Source organism: Rhipicephalus sanguineus, chromosome 5, assembly GCF_013339695.2.
Source record: "Rhipicephalus sanguineus isolate Rsan-2018 chromosome 5, BIME_Rsan_1.4, whole genome shotgun sequence".
Taxonomy (NCBI): Eukaryota; Metazoa; Arthropoda; class Arachnida; order Ixodida; family Ixodidae; genus Rhipicephalus; species Rhipicephalus sanguineus.
The window spans coordinates 17,265,945-17,273,787 of record NC_051180.1 but is presented as its reverse complement, the minus strand read 5'-3'; positions in this window follow the sequence as shown (position 1 = coordinate 17,273,787).

Sequence of the window (7,843 nt, the reverse complement as noted above, 5' to 3'; positions counted from 1 at the left end):
AGGAAACGAGATCGTTACATTTGACGGTACTTTGCGGCTTCAAATTTATATTGCATCTTGCGATTTCACAATAAAAATATCAAGAACTATTTTTGTTAACTGTAATGTGTAAGTGCTTACTTCTGAATTGAATTTATTGATTGACATATTCCAGGGGTTTTTTAGCGGAAATAATTCCAAAAATTCTCATAAATTAAGTAAGTAAGTTGAGTATTGCTGGTAGTAGGCCGTCGCAAATGCTTTTTTGGCAATATCGCCGGCCAGCAACAGCATAATTATTCACTGCTTTATTGATAGCATACCGATAATACCATCGATAGTTTCTTTACACTATCGATAGTTAACAAATAACTATCGATGCTATCGATAGTCGATTTGCCGATAGTTTTGCATCACTGCAGTACTGCAGCGTGGTTGTATTCTTCATTGCCTACTTAAGATAATTATCTTCTTTTTGTGATGCATGACACGCTTCTATTTTGTACTTTAAGTTGATGTATTTCTTTACACAAAACTTAAACTATATGGTTTAAAAAGCCTCGAGACGGCACGATGGGCTGGCTAGGAGAAACGCCGTAGTGGGATGATACGGATTTATTTTTACCACCAGTGCTCGTTTGACGTGAACACAACTTTTAAGCATACGGATATATTTGTAGTTCGCTACCATAAAAATGCCGCCAGTAATCGAACCAGCGACCACGTGGCCAGCAGCAGAACGCGGCAGCCAATAAATGACCCCGACGACAAACTTTTATTTACATAGTTTTCCACCATACGGCTGAGATGCCGCTGCCATGTGTAGCACTCTTAGCAAAGCAGTTTTCTGTAGCAGGGGCGAAATTTTGCCTGCATGACGAAATGAAGCTTTTTTTGCAATGAGGGCATGTATATCCGAGTTTGTGGCGTAACCACTCATTTGTATCAATATGTGAAATGTGAGAGGAGTTGGGAAAAGAAGGGGGGGGGGGTTGATCGACGAACAGGGTGTTGTCGGACGTCTATTAGTTTAACGCGTGTGCTCGTGATACAAAAATTTCGAGAAAGACGTACCACGTGCTCGTTGTAACACCCCTCCTCCTTTTTCCCCCTCAACTCACGTACAGTAGCCCCTACAGCTCTACGGTCCTGGGCGGCAGACAGTGACCTTAGCGATTCTTGCACGTGTAGTTGATCCGCATGTTAGGATTCCCTGCCTCAACTACATCATTCCTTGTATGTACACGACCTCGAAAGCATCCACGCATCGTTGAACACCAGGAGATCCAGCCCGTTACGCAGAAAAAAGCCGGTTTTGTAAGAGAAGCGCTGATCACAGATCGTTTTGCAGCGTGAGCAGTAAATGCCCTGTCGCTGCTTTATTTCGTCGTGCTGTTTGCTTTTTTTATGGTGTTTGCGCGAGAAGTCCTTTAACGGCGGGCAGATGTCGTTGTAAACGTGCCATTCGGTGTGGCGGGTTCTAAAAGCGGCGAAAAAACGACGGCTGAGAACAAAAAAGGTTTGCTCAGATGCAAACAGGTCACTGGTTCTGAAGGCGGGTCACCTTGTAAAAGGGCTTCTGCAAGACAAAAACAAAGACATTCCATAGAAACGAAAACTGGGATTTAGCCGATTGGTGAGGTAAGTGAGTTCATTGTCTCTATAGCACGTAAAACTTACCACACTCACTTATCTTTGTATAAGGTACAGCTCAGGTGCATCACTATTATATGGGAAATGTGCATAGTACAAAAGTGTGCCATACACTTGAACAGTGTTTGGGCGACAGGGTCGGAAAGTGATTACATGCCTATTGTCATATCATCCAACCTCAAGTTTACAGCGACACGCTTATTCGTGGACGAATGGTGTGTACTGCTATCAATAAGTCATATCAGTGAGCCAAACTCTGCTATTATTCAGCAGTGATTGGCGGGAATGCCAGAGGAAACAAATAGCGGCTACCGGTGGATTGCTTATTGAATCCGGTTTGGCGCTTAACGTGAGCTATTTAATCTCATAGTTGAAAAAAAGAACAGGAAAGAAACAGCATATGGCATAGTGAATAAATACTTAACTGGAGCTCACGTTGCCGACACAGCAACAGAGAACTCCAGTCAGCATAAAGCGCGAGCAACGTGCAGTCGACAAGAATATGATAACACGTGCAAAATGCGCATTTATCTCTGATTATGACGCTTCAGGAAGCGTTATTTTCGCGAATATTTAGCTAAACACACATCTTAGAACAATTGACGAGTTATTGAGGCGTCCCTTTGGACACTTCTGCGGCAAGTCTCCGTTTATGCGAGGACATATTCTGCACCTTACGTAATACAGAGGACCATTCGGTCACAAAGCGTCCAAAATAATACCTGGTTGAAAGCGCACTTTGCTAAAGAAGTAACGAATCACTAGCAAAGTAGCCATATACATGCGGACTACTAGGAAAGCCCACAGGTGGGTTAAGTTGCATAGGAGGCAAAAATTGCATGTGAATTTCTGTATATTTGTCTATTTTGACTTGAACTTTTGTTAGGCTGTCATTGTGTAAGCATATTCGCCGCCTACCATGCATAAGTACAGATTTTTGCGAGAGATTAAACTTCCGTTTCACATAATTTTCACCGAAATGCCTCAGCGCAGTTTCAGTAGCGCGCATCAATAGCACGTAGTGCACCAGAAAAAAAAATGAGAGCAATGAGCGACCGAGTGAGAGAGAGAGAGAGAGAGAGATAGCCAGTGGTGCGCAAACTTCAGCTTAGTAGCTGCGTTCACGTTATCACTGCCGACCTTCTGCCGCAGGTATACAGCAAACGATGCGAAGCGAGCCATTTTTCGAACCTGACCTACGTGACGATTATTTTCCGTTCCGTTAGAGCGAGCGATTTCTTTCGAGCTAACGGTGTTGGGGCGAAATCCAACATAACTGATGCACAAAATGTATCTTTCACCTCCTCTTAGTAAGCGTGCCCTCTTGACACGAAGTTTGTACTAACAGAATACTCAAAACCCCTGTTGTGCAATGTTGTAGGCGCAAATTTTTACGTTGCGCACGGAGCTGGCATTTCGAATCGGTTGACTGGGTCAGCACATGATCGAAAAGAATCTGCGAAAGCAAATGTAAGGCGGGGAAATCTTTTCAAATAGAGCCTACAGTAGCCTGCGTCGAACGTTACTGATAAAAATCATACACAGCAAACGGGTTTGATTGCGTTCGTTAGCAAAATTAATAACGCACTGTAATTTTGATGCTTGATTGTAGATAATATAGAGATAGAGAAAGAAACAACAACAAAGCAAAGGCAAGGAGCGGAAGTTAACCATCTTGCACGTAGTTTGCCCGACCGCATGTAAGAAGCGATCAGGCTTCGAAATCTTTTGGATGAGAGTGAGCTTAGGATCGATATTATTGCTTTTCAGCTTGCTGCTAATTTCCTTTACATCGACAGCCGACGTAATTTTGAGCAAAAAAAAAGATACAAATGACTACCATAGCTAAGGAAGTTTGACGTGACGTACTTTAGCTTCCACGCTTAATGAATACAAAAACTCACACGGGTCCCTTATGCATCCACCTCAGTCAACTTAGAGGCGAAAGCCATCTTTTTCTTCTCAGTCGATGCACTGAACCTCGCGCGCCCCCATCCGAAATCATTCTGCAACTAACGTGGTTTTGCGATGCCTCCGGGATCGGGAGCGTCGTGCGCTTTCTGTACCTCACCTTGTTTTGCACTGCCTCCGGGATCGACCCATATTTGACCAAGCAATGATGTCACGAGATGACGTCACAACGCGAAGTCACGCTATGTGATGTCGCAGTGACGTCATGATGACGCCACAAATTTTAGCGTTCTGTGACGTCATCACGTGACTATTTTGTTGCATCACTCGTGTCGACGCCGCCGACATGGGACGCCGACGTGGGACGCCGCTCAATTTTCTCGTTTGATGAGGCATCTACTTAAGATTTCGCCTAAAGAACGAAGTGACAAAGTGCAGTGTCCTGTCTCACTTCCCCAACGGCTATATGGCGGGCTGTAGCAGCTAGAATGTCGCTATTACGTCACTCACATCGCCCCTGGGCCATACGTTGGCGGCGCATTGAAATGACCCCCATTGACTAGGCGTCGTTAGTGCGGATCCGCTTTCAGGAAGCGGAATCGTTGCCGGGGCCTGTGCCAAAGAGGAGAGCCGATCGTGGACCACTCTCGTGTCGACATCAAGGCCGTGACGAGGTCACCATCGGCCTCGGCGCGTGGAGGTCGCTGGCCGTTATACGTTATTATAATGTGAAGCCGATTTCCTCCTTCGGAAAGCTCCACCTCAAAGTGCAATGATTGATGGCCCACTTCATAGACCATCCGATGATCGAACGCTGAATATTAACTAGAGCTTCACTCAGGGGGGTCAGCACGTTGGCGGATTTCGAATATTGATAAAATATACTCCACTGTGAAAGTCAAATCAAGTTATACCGCCTAATTAGGTCATAATAACCAACGGCGATGTCTATATTGTACTGTTTCCTTTTTTTCCGGCTACACTGGACAATTATTCCCGGTCGAAATACAAATGTTCTAGGCTAGTGCTCCCAAACTTCAAGCAATGAGGTTTATACGCGGTACTTAGGGTTGTGATTTCTACGGGTACTTATTGCGGACAGTACCGCCAGCTACCGCTGTTCCTTCGTCAGGGCTTCACTCTCTCTCCTTCTCCTTTTATTTCCACGCACACCCTCTCCTCCTTCCATGGTAGCCAACCGGAACTACCTCTGGTTAGCCCGCCCATTACAAAGCGCTCGGACATGTTTAATCATCATCAGCAGCAAAAGCATCAACAAAATGAGCAGCCGTCTAGGTTCGCGTGTTGCCCTACAGACGAGTAGTGGGCCCTTCGCTGATTCGCAAAAGGAATAATTATGGCGTAGCGGACACTTAACAATTGTACTTGCAGTTGGCATTCTACGATACATTGAAATGGCCAATGTTAAGCGCACAGTCGTTCGTTTCCTTACGGCACGGTAGAGGCATGCACCGAGAACTGAAGCCAGGTTAGCAGTTGAGAAGGCGACGCGCACGGGGCCCGATTACGCTATCGCGTTCTACTCTTGAAGGCGAAGCTCAAACGTCCTCTAAGCTTTTTTTTTTTGTTTTTTCAATTTGCGTTGTACGTGAATTTCTTATGTTATACCTTGGCCCTTCTGCTCGGGCCACATGGCCTTCAGTATGATGTGAATAAAAACAATGAATAATACGACGATGCACAGTCGCTTTTCGGTTTCATGACCATACCCCGACGATGTCATCTATGAGGCTGAAGTGCACTCGTGTGCACGCAGCTGAGCTCCGTTACGTTATAGCAAACATATTCGGGTGTTAGACGCGGAGTCCACTCTATCGTCGCTCTTTTATGGGGCTACTGCATTCGCAAAGGCGTAATTACACGTTCGCAATGACAAATACGAGGGAGTGCGATAAAGGCGCTGAGACCGGTCCTGTCGACTCGTCGCCTGTCAAGCGGAAGTTAGAAGCGGTTATTAGAGGGCGATCTCGGCCCTCGCTTCTTTCAAACACCGCGTGTACAAAGCAGTTGAAGACCCCGAGTTTTCGAGACAGTGTGACAAAATATAGTGGAACTGCTTTGAAGCCTCAGCGCAACCTTTTGAAAGAAAGAAAATGTATCAGCGATTGCGCCAAGAACTCCCTGTACGAGAGGTTGTCGAAGGGCTTGTGTGCGTGTATGCGTGTGTGCGGTGTGTGTACGTGCGTGAGTATGCGTATGTGTGTGTGTGTGTGTGTGTGTGTGTGTGTGTGTGTGTGTGTGTGTGTGTGTGTGTGTGTGTGTGTGTGTGTGTGTGTGTGTGTGTGTGTGTGTGTGTGTGTGTGTGTGTGTGTGTATGCGTGTGTGTGTGTGTGTGTGCGTGTATGCGTGTGTGCGGTGTGTGTGTGTGCGTGTATGCGTGTGTGCGGTGTGTGTACGTGCGCGTGTGTGTGTGTGTGTGTGTGTGTGTGTGTGTGTGTATGTGTATGTGTGTGTGTGTGTGTGTGTGTGTGTGTGTGTGTGTGTGTGTGTGTGTGTGTGTGTGTGTGTGTGTGTGTGTGTGTGTGTGTGTGTGTGTTCCGCAAAAGTAATGCTATGACCTGTGAGTTGCAACAACGGACACAAAAAGTGTACTTTTTATGATTCAAAAGGATGTCAAAAGAATGGTGAACACGAGAGAAGGAAGAAAACACTGTGTTTGTCCTTCTTCCTTAAACATAACAAAACATAAGCGCTCAGGTGACGTTTTCCTCTGGTCGCCACGAGAAAAAACATCCGGTGAGATTACACGTTGCAAAGTATAGCCGCTCTGCATGCAGATCTGTCACATTTAATTTTATCACTAATCGCTTATCACTAATCGCTTCACCGATTCATAGCACACACGCTATGAAGCGTTCCGCGTTAATGCGTACACTGTCACACATATTAACGCGATAGCGTTAGAGAGCTCGTTTCGCAGAAATGTCGCCGTCGGTGTCGGCGTCGCTAAGTCGCTTGTGAGCGAGAAATCATCCGTGACCGAAAAATCGAGAAAGATGCAAATAAAATAAACAATAAAATCTTCGGTCCCATTGAGGATCGAACCCGGGCCGCTTGCGTGGCAAGCAGGTGTCCTACCACAAAGCCACCATGTTTTTTTTTTCTTTATTGAAAAAGCCACCATGTTACTTGCAACTGCTTCGGGAAAAAACGCTATATAAATGCCATGTAGTGGAAGGAGTCTCCTTAACGCGTTTTGCTCGGCAGGTCTCACAACGAAAATGAGCCCATTCGGCGATTTGTAGGCGCATTGGCGAGACCATCAAACTACATTTTTTTGCGCGACGCCATGCTTTTGCCAATTCTGGAGCTGTATAGACGATTAATGCTACATAAGGACACATGGGCACCGCCACTTTGGGCTGTTAAACGAATGTTTTCTTATTTTTGTACAACGCGACGTGCATTAATAAGGTCAGGGAACGTCGAATGCGCCAACCCAATCGTTTTCATGCGCATGTGTCGACGGTAGCATTGTTCGTTTAGTAGTTAAATATACAATACGGCAAGGTCTACAGCCCTATATGACGGCACCGAAACCCATCTGTAAAATAGTCTGTAACGGGGTAAATGCAGTGAATGCCGCGTTTGCCACTTTGGGACATAGCGCCTGAACTGTAGCATTCGTCGATGTGTGCATTCACTTAACGCATCGTAAGTGCCGCGCACGCTTGGGCGTCGTCGCGACGAGCGTCTTGCTGTGTCGTCTATCTCCATCACGAGTGGCGTCTGGCCTTAGTATCGCCGACCGAGTGTGAAGCGCTCTTACGCAAGGGATATCTTCAAAATGCAGGCCAAAGATTTGACGGTACCAGCATGTGGTTCGCACAGGAGGGTGACGCTGATAGGAACGCAGTGCGAGTGTTCGCGATACTTGTTTTTAGAGAAAAGAAAACCAGATGGGCAGAACCGCGGCCACTGCGATTAGCTCCGGCAATGCGCTGTAGCGACGGCGGGTGCATTGCCAGAGCTAATCGCGGAGGCCACGGCAGAACTTGCGAGATGACGAGAATATTTAAACTTGTACCTCGTCAGTGAGGAGTGGGTGAAGCTATAAAAGAAGTTCCTAGTGTTATTATGAATGGAGGCCTTGGTATCAACACTAGCGTAATAAATACCGAGAAATGTAAACCGGTGCCCACAAATCCCTTCTCAAATTATCCTATATACGAAGGAATGGGATGTTATATACGTGTGGAGTTGTGGGAATTTTCAATAAGGTTGCCAAAAAAATATTGTACTATTATGTTTTATACGTATGACGGTAGATGTGTGTTGC